A 15021-nucleotide genomic window follows, 5' to 3' on the forward strand; every position below is an offset into this window, starting at 1 on the left:
GGTGATGGAAGTGGTGATGGTGTGGTAATGATGGTGATGGAAGTGGTGATGGTGTGGTAATGATGGTGATCGAGGTGATGGAAGTGGTGATGGTGTAGCGGTGATAAACCTGGTTTAAGTAGTGATAAAGGCAGTCGTGGTGGTGGTGGTAGTACTGATTGTAATGGTGGTGATGACAGTGATGATAATGGTTCTATTAGTGGTGGTGGTAGCGATGGTAACAATGAATACAGCAGAATTATAATCATGATGTCATATATAACCAGGAGGCGTAGAAGTAAAAGTGGCCACACTGGGGCTTGGCCCCTCCAGCTGGGACATCTTGACACCAAGCACCTACCGGGGAAGACAGTACCTTCCTCAGGCTTCATCCAGGAAATGAGTATCAATGCTTTTCCCTCCTATCATGTCTGTAGGTATCACTCTCACTCTCTAATCACTTAATGGGAAATAAATTATAAGTGAATGTTGGAGCTAAAGGATTCCCCCCACAGCAGGGAATATCCATTATTTACCCATAAAAATATTTCAAGGGTTATCAGCATGTAAACTGTGATTAATTAAATTCAAAAAAATTGGTTCCTACGCATGCAAATGAGGTGGTTCCCGCTGGGTGAGACTGAGGCTTCACTTGCTCTCTTGCTGCCAGAGGAGACAACTGGAGAGAAGTTATTCAACTTACCTCCTGCTCCAGAAACTTTGGGAAAGATAAGACTATGGGACTCCATCTCAAATGTGAGTTTCACCTGAGCTCTTCCAGACTCATCCTTCTAGGTCAGGTCTACACAACTAAGGCAATACATTCGGATCCTGGTTTCTCTCATTTGGGAATTTATTCACACCCGTGAGCCCTGAAGGGGTCTATAGGTCATGGAGCTTGAATGAACTTTTAGTCCACCCTGACCAGTGAGTCCAGAAAGGGTCAAGATTAACTCAAGATTGCACTGACTCCCTTCTAGGGCTTTCTGGATGCCATCCTAAATTGTTACAGGCTTTTCATGAGGTAAACAAGATCCAGGATTGCACACCAAAAGGAAGCTGGCCCAGAATTTGTGGCCAGAAGAAAGGGAGAAAGGAAGGTGAAAGGGCCAGACTGAGTTGTAGTGACCTCCAGGATCTGAAGGGTTTGCCCATTATCTGTCTTTTAAGCCTCTAAATGTCTACCTGACAGAATCCCTAGGCCTTTGGTGCCAAGACGAAGGTTTCCATCATCCAAGCACATACCCAGGTCCTCATTGTTCCTCCTGGCACAGACACAGTTCTCATAGAAGGCTGTTGTCGCTGCACCCAGGCCAGCTTCATCTCGGGAAGGGTCCTTCTGTCATTTGATACATTGATACCTCCAGCTCGATTTCTCCCCTGAACTCTAAACACAGTTCATTTCCAGCTAGAGGTCCCTTGGGCACCTTGGATTCAACTAAACTCGTAAATCTTCTCTCTACCGCATTCTCTCGTGTTCCCTACCTTGGCACCACCATCCATCCAGTTGCCCAAGGATCCAACCTCTGCACCAGTTCTCCCAGAGGCCCCATGAGACTGTTTTGAGTAAGACGGCCTGGAGGTTCTCAGCAGCAACTCCCCTGAATAACGGGGAGAGGGCCTTTCTGAAGGAAGGGAGCCTCGGTTAAGGTCAAAAGCAGGAAACAGAAAGTCAGGACAAGGAAGTCAGGAAGACCAGAGCCCAGACCTGGAAGGGGCCACAGAGACATAATGGTCCCTAAGCCCAGGGGGTCCCTGATAGGTCTGCTGGGACCTCCAGCAATCCTGACTCCATCTCCTGCCCTAGCAGGCCCTGAAGACCAGGGCACCCATATGCCAGGAACCTCCAGACACAAGGAACCTACCTGTGACGGCACTGGACAGCTACAAGGGTCTGTGGAGGGGGAGTTCTGGCAAGTTACCATTGCAGGGGCCTGATAGTAACTATGGGGAGGCCTAGCAGTTAACAGAACTGGAAGGAACAAGGCAGAATGACAGCTAAGAAACTATAATCTCCTTTGGGTCTGAATTGTTCCCTGAAGTCCTCCCCAAGCCAAAGGAGCCTGAATAGTCTTAGATTGGCATTGTCAAGCTCCTTTTGCCCCTCTGGTGGGCAACTAATTTCTTTAAAAGATGGGGCTTCTGCTAATTCCACAAGTCATTCCTGCCCATAGAGTTTTGGTGCTCTTATGGGAACCCAGCTCCATAAATAACTTACAGGTAACCTGAGATCTTCACAGTCAGTGCTGGAATTGCACTTGATGGGGCTGGTCTCATGGATGGTGGTGGTAGCTCCAACACCTAGTGGGGCATCCGAAGCGCCTGGGACAGTTTTTTTTCTGCAATTAAAAAAAAAAAGTATAAACATAAGATGTTGTTAGCTGCCACTGAGTTGCCTCCTGAGTCGTGGAAACGCTGTGGATTAGACCATTCGGATCCATACAGTTTTCATTGGCTGATTTTCAGAGGCAAATCACCAGGCCTTTCTTCCTAGTCTGGAAGCTCCACTAAAACCTGTTCAGCATCATAGCAACACACAAGCCTCTACTGACAGACAGGTAGTGACTGCATATGAGATGCACTGGCTAGGAATCGAACCTGGGTTTCCCTCAAGGAAGGTGAGAATTCTATCACTGAACTACCAGTGCCACATAAAAATAAGATATATATATATGGTGGTACATCCAGCAGTATCAGGGAGCATATAGTCAAAAGGCCATTTTCCCACCTAACTCAGTCTCCCTGTTCCTATTGCCAATCCCCATAGGCGACCACTGTAACAACTTTAGGTGTATCCTTTCTAGAGGAGCCCTAGTGGAGCAGTGGTTAAGAGCTCAGCTGCTAACTGAAAGGTCTGCAGTTCAAATCCATCAGTCACTCCTTGGAAACCCTATGGGGCAGCTCTACTCTGTCCTGCAGGGTCGTTATGAGTTGGAATCGACTCGACGGCAACAGGCTTGGTTTATGGGTTTCTAGAGGGAGTCGTGTATATGCAAGGACACAGGAATATATGCCCCAAATTCCCCTCCCTCAAACAGAGACACACCATAAAGACCTTCACTATCTTACCTTTCTCACTTAATATTTATTGGAGACTATGCCATAACAATGTGTGTAAATCTGTCTCATAATTTTCAACAGCTATGTATGAAACATAATTTATTTCTGATGGGTCTTTAATAAGTTATAAAGGCCCATCGAAGGGCTTCATGTTTAATCTTCACAGCAACCTCACGAAACACACATCTTTCCTATTTTACAATTCAGTGCTGCCTCCTTGCACTACGTAAAATGATCCAGAACGGGAGTGCTCAGTCCTGCTGCACTGCAGAACTTCCTGGGGAGTCTTTGAAAACCGCCGATGCCCAGGCTACCCCTCCGAGATTCAGATTCGAGGGGCCTACTCTCCCCTTCCTTGCCAGCTCAGCTGCTGGAGCCTGTTTATGGCATGGCCAGGCTTTGCAATAATCAGTCCATCCGTTTTTATTTTGTATTAAAGTTGCTATTCCTCCAGGCTCTTTCTCGGGACATTAGCCTTTACGGCTCTCCTCTGCCACTGCTCCTCAGGCACATTTGATTCCACTCAGGAGACCTGGGACACAGCAGCTGCAGCAGTTACCGCTCCAGGACCTCGGAAGGCTGCCCTTCCCAGCTGGGACTGGTGGCCTTTGGTTCAGTCTACTAGACTGTGGTTTGGAGACAGATACAAGTGCAGAGAGGGACTGAGAGAGTGGAGACAGGCACCCAACAGAGGCAGAGACAACTGAAGGAGAGAGACGGAGAGCTGTACCCTCGTCCCCAACTACTGGAAGATGACATGTGTGACTTGGCTCAAGAGCATTTTCAATCAAATAAATAAATGAAGCATTTATTAAGACACTGCTATCAATAATAGACCTGGTGATCTGCTTCCGTAAAGATTAAAAAACCAAACCCATGGCCGTCAAGTCAATTCCAACTCATAGTGACCTTACAGAACAGGGGAGAACTGTCCCATAGGGTTTTCTAGGCTGTAGTCTGCTTCTGTAAAGATTCTCCGCGAAACCCTACAAGGAGGTATTATTATGAGAACACTATGGCCCAGAGAATTAAGTGTCTCTTCCCAGGTGCATCAGCTAGTATAAGCTAGGTTACGTTGTGCTAATAATCCCCAAAATCTCAGTGGTATGAAACAAGAGAGAGCAGAGGATTATCTTTCACTCAAGTTATATGTCCATCGAGGGTCAGCAGTGACTCTGCTCCATGTCACGTGCACGTGTGTGTGTGCACGTACATTTATTTACTTTTTTACTCATATTTACAAGATGTTTATTTATATTTGTTAGCTGCTGTCAAGTCAACCCCAATTCATGGCAACCCCATGCACAATGGAGGGAAATACTGCCAGTCCTGCACCAACCCCGTGATCAGTTGAGGATCTGACCGTTATGAGCCATCGGGTTTTCACTGGCTGATTTTTAAAATTAGATCACCAGTCCTTTCTTGCTAGTCCACCTTAGTCTGGAAGCTCCACTGAAACCTGTTCATCATCATAGCAACTCACAAGCTTCCAATAAGAGATGGGTGGTAGCTGCACATGAAGTACATTGGCTGGGAATTAAACCTAGGTCTCCCACGCAGAAGGTGAGAATTCTACCACTAAACCACCGATGGTATGTATATATGTATATATGTGTATCTGTCTGTTTGAGTATATGCATGTATGTGTATATGTGTGTATGTGTGTAAGTCTATGGTATATGTGTATATGTGTGTATACATATATGTGTACGAGTGTATATGTGTATCGGTGTATGCATATATATGTATGCACATATGCATACACGGTCACTATGAGTCAGAATTGACTCGACAGCACACAATAACATGTGTATACATATATATGCATATATGTGTGTGTGTGTACATAAGTTCATTATAAATTCTACTAATATGAAGGCTGTGTAGCTCACAGTTTACAAATAATAATAAATAATAACAAAATAATAAAATATACGACACTCTTTATTGTAAGTTCCATATAGCCAAATGATTTTCACAGAATGCTTCTGTTGATTCTTACTGAACTCTTGTATCCATAGTCCATCTATAGTTTCTATTCAACCGTGACTTGACAATTTTTAAGCTAGTCACAATGTAACAACTATAGATATGGCACTTTTTAGTTTAATCTGCTTTATTAGCATTTTCTCCATCACTTTCTTAAGTCTAAACAATCAACCAAAGAATAAAACAAACCTTGACTTGTAGCATCTGCTGATTTCTGGGGTGTGAATACCCCCATCATGGCCATGACCCATTTCAAGCTACCAAAGTGAGTTCATTGTATGCAGAGGTGGAAAGAAATGGGTGATAACAAACCATTATGTAGCATGTCCACCGTACAGATAAACAGACATAAATATCCTCAAGAACTTAGGCAATAGTAAATGTAGTAAAACTGGAAGTGATGAGTTTTGAGTATTTATTACCTTTGTTGTTTTTTTAAATTATTTAACAATAAGTTTACATACTTTAATCTTTAATGGTGGCTGTACTTAATAACTGGCTCACAAAATTCCTGAAAATTTAATAATCGGCACTCACAGGCTGATGTGAGCCAGCTCCAGCATGTCACTGCTATTCCCCTGGCTGCTGGAAATGCTGTCCTTAGTTGTCATCCCTCTCCAGGAATTGTCCTCAGCTGAAGAGGAACTGCATCTCACCCAAGAGCTTCCAGAGGTAGCTCATACAAAATGCGTGGTTGATGTGGGAGTATAAGTGCCCAGCCCATTGCCCGAACGCAGGACGTCTCTGGAGGACCATGGCAGCTTTAGAGCTCTTGGTGGGGCCCAGCTTCTCCGTCTGCCCAATCCTGCTTCCTTCTCTTGCCCCATCAGTGCTGATCCCAAGAGCACTGCCTAGCAATCTCTGTGCACATTAATCTCCATCTCAGCGTCTGCTCCCAACTACACTCTGGAGCCAGGCTGATGGACAGCCACTGTCTGGAACACTGTCAGCCACTGTGGCAGAAGGAAGGAGACATCTCTGAAGGGTCTCACTTCTGGTCATAACTCACTACGAAGACTAGTCACACAATCCTACCCAACCACAGGCAGCCAGAAAGTGCCATCCCGCCTCATGCCCCCAAAAGGGGAGAACCAGAATATTTGGTACTAGTGACTTCCACTCCAAAGTCAAACAGCCAGGAAACTGCATATCTGGGATGGAGCCCCAGGTCTTTTTAACCACAGAGCCTTTGCTCTTTCCTCTAGGCTATTGTAGGATGGAGGCCCCTTGCCAGCTCCTGAGAGTATGAAGATGAATACAATGTAGTCCCCACCCTTGAAGCATCCACAGCACTGGAGCTGGTATACAGGCCAGTCACATTAGAGATCCATAAACTGACTGAATCTTAGTATCCCCAGAAGACCCTAAAGGACCACTAGTCTCGGTAGGCAAATATGCTTCTTTCCCCCATCTCGCATCCACTGCAGACATCACTAATTGATCATGAAATTTTTCCTGGTAAGTCTGGATGAGGCAAGAATCTCAATTCACAGCTCCAGAGAGGCACTGCCAATCAATCAGAGACAGTGCATAATGTGAAATCTATCTGCCATTCTGAACCACTCCCCACCACACACACGCCTATTTTATACACGGGAAAACTGAGGCCAGAGAAGAAAAGTTCTTATACCACTTGGTAAGTCAGTTTGGCCACACAATGGACACTGCAGCAAAGACATCTGTGCAGGAAGACAGAGGAAAATCTGTCTAAAACCCCCAGAGTGCTCATCATTAAGAAGCTGAAAGCTGCATCAGCCCAGGAGGTTTCCCCAATAATCCACCTTGATTTGTTGATAATACTAATAGCAAACACAATGATATCTGCCACTTTAGGCAAAGAGCTAAGTTCTTTAAACACATTATCATTTCTCATCCTTACACCATCCTGAGGTGTTTGCTAGCAATAGGTGGCATGATGTCCATTTCAAAGATGGAGAAACAGACTCAGAGAGGTAAGTAATTTGCCCAACATCACACAGTCAATAGATGATACAAAATCTCTCGTGGAATGAGTGTTTACTATGTGGCAGGTTCTGAACTAGGAGCTTTACATGCACTGTCTCTGTTATCCTCACAACAGCCCTAAGAATAGGGTAGTATCACTCCCATTTTACAGATTAGGAAGCCTGGGGCTTAAGAAGGCTGTGTCCATTGGCCTAAACTCACAGAGGAGGGACTGAAATCCAGGCAATCTGACTCTACCATCCATGCTCATGACGGTAAGTGGTAGTAAATAGTAAAGCTGGGATTTGAACCCCCTGTTAGTCTGATGTAGCCCTGGTGGCGCAGTGGTTAAGAGCTTGGCTGCCTACCAAAAGATGAGCAGTTCAAATCCTCCAGCCGCTTCTTGAAAACCCTTTGGGGCAGTTCTAGTCTGTCTTATAGGGTCACTATGAGTCAGAATCCACTTGACAGCAACAGGTTTGGTTGGGTTTGGTTAGTCTGATGCGTTTAACCACTAAGCTTTACTGCCTCTTCTGACAGTACCCACTGCCCACCTCAGGGTGATGCTAAAGAAATACCTGCAGCTGGGCCTGGACCCCAGAGACCATGCAGGTCTGCAGAGCAGGGCAGGGCAAAAGAGCAGATGACCCACCCCAAGCAAGAGGGAGGCCAGCCAGCAGGAAGTTGTGACCAGGGTGGTGGATGCTCTGATGGGCCAGGCCTGGATCACATGCCCACCATTGGGCTATGCATCTCCAAGGCCAAGTACAATGTCTGGCAGAGATTAACTACTTGTTGAGTGATGGTTTCAGTTTACTTTTCCTGCATAACAAACCATCCTAAAACATGGTGACTTACAACAGCAATCATTTTAGTTAGCTCATGATTCAGTGGGTTTGCTGGGCTGGATCAGCTGGAACTGGGTGGTCTGAAATAGCTCACTCCCATGTCTGGCAGGTCACAGGCTAGTTTCAGGGGGCATCAGCTAGGCCAGCTCAACTGTGCTCTAAGTGGCCTCTCATCATCCCACAGGCTAGCCTGGGCTTCCTCACATGGCAGCTTCAGGGCAGCAAGAGACAGCCAACCTCAGTGTGCAAGAACTTTTCAAGCCTCTGTTTGCATCCTGCTTGCTAATATCTACTGGCCAAAAAAAATCACATAACAAAGCTCGAATTTAAGAGGTGGAGACTTCTACTCACTTCTTAATGGGAGGTGCAAATGGTTAGAGCACTTGGCTCCTAACTAAAGGTTGGAGTTTTGAGTCCACACAGAGGTGCCTCAGAAGAAAGGCCTGGTGATCTATTTCCTAAAATCAGCCATTGAAAACCCTATGGAAATTGTTGAATGGGAACCTAAACCACTGTGTAAACCTTCACCAAAAACACAATAAAATATTATTTAAAAAAAAGAAGAAGAAGAAACCTACAGTTCTACTCTGACACACATGTGGTCTCCGAGAGTCAGAACTGACTCAATGGCAACTGGCTTTTTCTCAATACAAGAAGCACATTGCAAGGGATCCAGCAGAGAGGGATAGGAAGAATTTGTGGCTGTTTCTGTTGCATCTACCACGGTGACTGAGTAAATGAATGAATGAATACTAGGCAAAGAGAGACCAACAAAAAGGTTATGTCCAAGTTGAGCCACTGAACACCAACCCTGGAACCTCTTGCCCAAGGCAAGCAGTCTGCGGGTAGAGAGAACTCCTCAGATGAGATTAAGTGGCTAGAAAAAGGATGGCAGGGGCTACAGCTAGGCAGGTCCATGTGTTCAAATTGGCCTGGGCCTCTGGCAAACTCTTTTCCCCACAGCCTGCCCCTCGAGCCTAGAGAGGAGACCTATCTGCGTGGTCATCAGGTCCTCCTGCCCCAGTCTCCCTGGCCCCAAGAGCTGCGCAGCCTGCCTCTCGTCCAGCCATCCGTCTAACCACCCAGAGCACTTCCAAATCCCCAACGTGCTTCTTGTGATGCACAGAGCCAGAGAGTGTAATTGCTATAGTGATTACTTACAGCCATTACACTAAGTTTTAAAATGCTCCTTTCAAATTGAACAATGTTTTTTCAAAGTCAACAGCTGGTTCACAGCTTGAATGCAACCGTTAGGATAAATTAAATAAAAAGGGTAATAAAATCACAGTCTAAATTTAATTTCTGAAGAAGCACATAGACTCAAAAAAAAAAAAAAAGCTTTAAAAATGCCTTTAAAATACAGCCAGAAAAGCAGATTAATCCACTCCCTGATTAGGCAAGCTAATGGGCACTTGGCACAATTAACCAGATAATGGCACCAGCGAGGCCAAAGCCCTGTGCTCAAGCCCAGATTCTGCTCTACAGCCCCAGGGGTCTGCCAGGAAAGGGATTACCAGGCAGAAGGCTTGTACATACAGATGTCCCCACAAACAGTCTCAGGAAAGAGCACTTGTCCCCGAAAACAAAATAGCAATGACGATGGGGCCCAAGAACCAAGAGCAGCTTCCATCCTAGCGCACCTTCCCCAGTCAGTACCTGCAGTCACCTGGGGCCTTTGTCCTGGCAGTCTGGCAGGAAGGCAGCAGGCACTTCCCTGCATACAGGCTGCAAAATTCAGCTACTGAAACCCTTTGCCTCCAGGACAGCTCACCTTGTGCCCCACCTAAAAAGACCTGTCGGGCCCTACCCCCAAGCTCAAACCCACCATTCCAAGCTTTAGAGTCAGCCTTATGACCTTAGACAAGTAATCAGCTAATTTCTCTGAGTCTCAGTTTCCTCCTCTGTAAAAAGGGAGCTCACTCACTCTTTCATTCATTCACACATTCAACCAATATTCATCAGCAACTGCTCTGAGCCAGGCCCTGTGCTCGGGGACAGCCGTGAGCCCGCCACACAGAAACCGCTGCCTCAAGGAGGACATATTTCACTGGGGAGCCAGACAACAAACAATATAAGGAGGTAGTAGCTAGGCTAAGGAGCGAGGGGATGCTGGAATTTTCAGCAAGGTGTTTGGGGAGGGCCTCGCTGAGAAGGGGAGGTCTGAGTGAAGGCCTGGAGGAGAGGAGGAAGCATGCAGGCACAGGAGCACAACTGCAAAGGCCCTGAGGCGGGAGTGTGCTGGAGTGTTCCAGAGAGTGGGAGGAGACAAGTCAGAGCTAATAGGAAAAATAATAAGATCTACATCAGAGAACTAATTGATATATTCAACAAATATTTACTGAATGCTTAATACACGTCAGGCAGAGGATAGCTGTGAAGATTAAATCAGATACAGTAGGGGCAGCTCCCGACATACACGAAGCTCTCAGTAACTGCTAATTATTACTACTACAAGGAGGTGGGCTCTCTGGCCCCCTGGGCAGGTGAAGGCATAGACACTGTTCAGGAGAACCTAGGCACTGGCTCTGCTTTCTCCCCCTGGTGAGGCTGTGGTCTCACTGCCACCAAGTCTGGTTCTAAAACCACTAGACTTCCCTTTAATGAAGTGCCGCAATTGTTAGGGTGAGTCCTTCCCAGCTGCAATCCAAGCGCATAAGTCGGTGGCACAGCAAGAACTCTGCTGCTCCCCCATAGACACATCCAAACTCCCTGAGGGACTGAACTGCTGGGCAGAGGGCTGTCGGGACCATGGTCTCGGGGAACATCTAGCTCAACTGGCATGACACAGCTTATAAAGACAATGCTCTACATTCTACCTTGGTGAGTAGTGTCTGGGGTCTTAAAAGCCTGTGAGCAGCCATCTAAGATACTCCACTGGTCTCATCCCTTCGGGAACAAGGGAGAATGAAGAGAACGGGATACAAGGAAAAGATTAGTCCTAAGGACTAATTGTCCACAGCTACCAAGGCCTCCACCGGACTGAGTCCAGTACAGCTAGATGGTGCCCGGCTACCACCACTGACTGCTCTGACAAGGATCACAACAGAGGGTTCTGGACAGAGCTGGAGAAGGATGTACAGCATAATTCTAACTCACAAAAGACCAGATTTACTGGCCTAAAGGAGACTGGAGAAACCCTAAGAGTATAGCCCCCAGACACCCTTTTAGCTCAGTGGTGAAGTTATCTCCGAGGTTCACCATTCAGCCTGGGAGTGGACAGCCCCGTAAAAACAAATGAGACTACCGAGGTACAGGAGTCCAGCGACAAAAGCCAGAAGGCAGAAGGGGACAAGGAAGCTGGTGATAGGGAACCCAAGGTTGAGTAAGGATATTGTCGATGTGTCGTGAGATTGTTAACTATTGCCGTAGGGCAACATATGTAGTAACTGTTAAATGAGAAACTATTTTGTTCTGTAAACCTTCATCTTAAGTGAGAATAAAAGCACAACTAGAAGAGCGTAGTCTATGTCACTGAACTAGAAATGTTTGTAATGGTGTATCTTTGGCTATGTGTATTTTCACCAAAAAAAAAAGGTTGAGAAGTTAGAGGGTTGACATGTTGTGGGGCTGTTAACCAATGTCATAAAACAATATGTGTACTACTGTTTCATGAGAAACTATTTGTTCTGTAAGCCTTCACCTGAAGTACAATTTAAAAAAAAAAAAAAAAAAAAAAGAATTCTGCTGCTCTCCCAGCTCTGGAGGGACCAGAGCTGTGTGCAGCGAGTCCAGGAAACTGGCCACCATGGAGGGAGCCGGGGCAGGGAGAGGCCATGGCAAAGCAAACACAAGCTGCTCCTGCTCTGGGGAGCCACCTTCTGTAGGCTAAAGAGATGGGTCACTTATACAGCAGGGTGTGTGTGTGCATGTGTGTGTGCGTGTGCGCGTGGGCCTGTAGCCCACCTGCAACACTCTATTTACGCAGGTCTCTGGATACCAGCAAGCCTGGGCACCTTGCTCTATTCACTACCCATGTTGGCCACAAGGGGGCTGTCCATGCTCCCCTTGTTCCTCCCTCCTCCTGCGGGCGACACACAAAGGGTTAAAGGCTTGACCTGCCATCTGCATCCCTTCCCCTCCACCCCACACACACTTGCTCCTTCTCCCTCCCCCATTCTCTCTCAATTCTCACTCTTGACGTTTCTGGTCCCAGGGCTGATGTGGTAAGAGGCGACCTGGGGTCCCCTTATGCTTTTCAGGAAGTTCCACCCTGGGAAGGCCTGAGGCAGGTCATGCAGACCAATTTGCACTGGGGCAAATGCTCTCTTTTCCCACTACTGTTCCTTGAGGTTGTCTTTCCTCTCCCTAGGTGATAAGACACATGTTTGTTCTTACTCTGAGTTCCAAAGACACCCCCATGCAGCCTCTGCCCCACACCGCGTGCTGTGGCATAGAAAAGACTGTCCAGGGAAGCACTTCTCACTTTTCGTGCCCATGAATCCCCTGGGTATCTTGTTACCAGGCAGACTCTGGGGTGAGCCTGAGAGCCTGCATTTTCAACAAGCTCCTGGGTGGTGCTGACGCAGCTGGCCCAAGGACCATAGTTTGAGTAGTAAGAGCAGGGACTTACATGCAACTTCCACCCTAATGAGGGGACCTGGTGGTGCTGTGGTTAAGTGCTCAGTACAAGATCCCCTCTCTCTCCCACTCAGGGAAGATAACAGTTATTCACTGAAGCACAATTTATTTAAAAAAAAGAATATGTGTAACAACTCAAGTGTCCATGTATAGAAGTCCATGTATAGTTAACTAGAGAATAATCCATATAATCAGTGAAAACTGGTAAATGTCTGTCAGTTTGCTAAGGAGGGAGGCCCTGATTTATAGTTTACCCATTTCTGCAGCGTAAATACTACCATGGCCAATTTCAAGCTACCAACATACCGTCAATAGGCTCACAAATTTCTGAAATTTTAACAACCACTTCTTTAGAGCCAGTACAAGCTGATTCCAACACATCCCACAATGCAGCTGTGAAAAAATATCAGTAATAATAACGAGGACGCTCTCTCTGTACTGATAGGGAAACACCTCCATGACATACTGTTGAGTGAAAAAAGCAAGGTAGTTTGCAACCTTTTGTGTAATAAAAGAGGGGAGGATACAAAGACACACATAAACGTCTATAACTGCTTGTATTTGCAAGCTTCATAAAGAACTACTGGAAGGAGACATAAAAACGCAATAAATGCGGCCATGTATGTTGTTGTTGTCGGGTGCCATCTAGTCAGTCCCAATTCATAGTGACCCCGTGTACAACAGAACAAACACTGCCCGGTCCTGCGCCATCCTCACAATCATTGTTATGCCTGAGCCCACTGCTGCAGCCACTGTGTCAATCCATCTCATTGAGGGTCTTCCTCTTTTTCACTGACCCTCTACTTTACCAAGCATGATAGCCTTCTCCAGGGACTAGTCCCTCCTGATAACATGTCCAAACTATGTGAAGTCTATGGGGAAAGGGAAAACATGATAGATAAGTATCAAGAAAGGCAATGAGGCTCTTTTGTATATTCCTTCTATATTGTTTTGATTTTTGAACCATGTAAATACAGTGTAGCATCTATTCAAAAAGTTAAATTAAGGAAAGAAAGTATATCAAAATGCAAGCGACTCTGACATTGTTATTGGGCCCACAGGTGTGAACTGCTCCACAACTCCTCAAGTGCAAGAAATGTCCCATTTCTTTAAATTTCTAAATCAAATTATACCCCCATTAGTTAATGTAGCCACCACTCGTCTGTCAGTTTGTCATACTGTGATGGCTTGCATGCTACTGTGATGCTGGAAGCTATATTTCAAATATCAGCACGGTCACCCATGGTGGACAGGTTTTAGCAGAGCTTCAGACTAAGACAGACTAGGAGGAAAGGCTTGGTGATCTACTTCCGAAAATTAGTCAATGAAAACCTTGTGAGTCACAACCGAACACTGTCCAAGTCACTTGCTTTGGGCACATCATCAGGAGGGATCAATCACTAGAGGAGGACATCACGTTTGGTGAAGTAGAGGGCCACCAAGGGTGAGGGAAACCCTCAGTGAGGTGGATTGGCACAATAGCTGCAACGATACACTCCAACATGCCAGGGATCATGAGGATGATGCAGGCATGGGAGCGTTTTCTTCTGTTGTGCATATGGCTGCCATGAGTTGGAGCCACCTTGATGGCAGCTATCTAACTATCTACTTAATGTAGACGGTAAGTGCAATAGTAGCCGATTTCCAGAGTCCTTACAAGTATCCCAGGGTTTGGTCCAAAATAATTAGAAAGTCTTCAGTCTTCGGTTCTTATGGTCACCATCCTCACAGTTACTACTGTGCCTGTAGAGCACAGGGGCCGAGGATAAAGACTCTATAACTTGACTCCCTAAGTTCAAACCTCAGCTCTGCCGTTCATTGGCCTAGTGACCTTGGCAAGTTACTAAACCTGTCCGTGCCTCAATTTCCTCATCTGTAAAATGGGGGCAATAGCAGGGCCTATCTCATAGGCTTATGAGGATTAAATGACAATATACAGCAGATAGTAGTGCCTGGCACTTAGTAAGCACTTGGGCTGTGCAACAGGTTTCTCTTCATATACACCCTGGGTTTGCAGCCAAGATGATTTTCTAGGTCACAATCGTGCAAAGGGACTGAACAGTTTACTATGCAAATAAGGTATATAAAACCACTGCAGGGATTGGACAATTTAAGGTGCATGTGGCCTACCATGGAGATTGGTCAGTTCGTGGTTGTGGGAGGAAGAGTAGGCTTATAAAAGGGCCAATTCCACAGAGGTTAAGAGGGACCTCACTACCATCAAGAAGAAGAGCGTGGAGCAGAGTGCATCCTTTGGACCCAGGGTCCCTGTACTGAGAACCTCCTATACCCAGGAGACAGAGAGAGCTATAACACTGGAGACAGTGTGAGATAGCATGAGACAGCACAGCAGCTCGGGTAGCAGAAACCAGGAAACCGGTGCAAGACAGCTGCGGTGGGCTTCCCAACCAACAACGGAAGAGAGTTGAGTGCCTTCGGGTAGGAGGCTTGCTGGTGGAGTAGGGTGCCTCCAGGCACTATGTTGGCAGAGCTAAGGAGTTGTTAACACTTGCCTGAATAGGGCTGAGGCCAGGCGCAAGTGGGGCCCACCAGCAGAGGCCGAAAGTGAGGTCTGCCTGTGGGCATGGCCAAGAAGCGGGGTCCAGTGGTGGTATACCCGAGC

This window comes from Trichechus manatus, unplaced genomic scaffold (genome assembly GCF_000243295.1).
Source record: "Trichechus manatus latirostris isolate Lorelei unplaced genomic scaffold, TriManLat1.0 scaffold00170, whole genome shotgun sequence".
Lineage (NCBI taxonomy): Eukaryota > Metazoa > Chordata > Mammalia > Sirenia > Trichechidae > Trichechus > Trichechus manatus.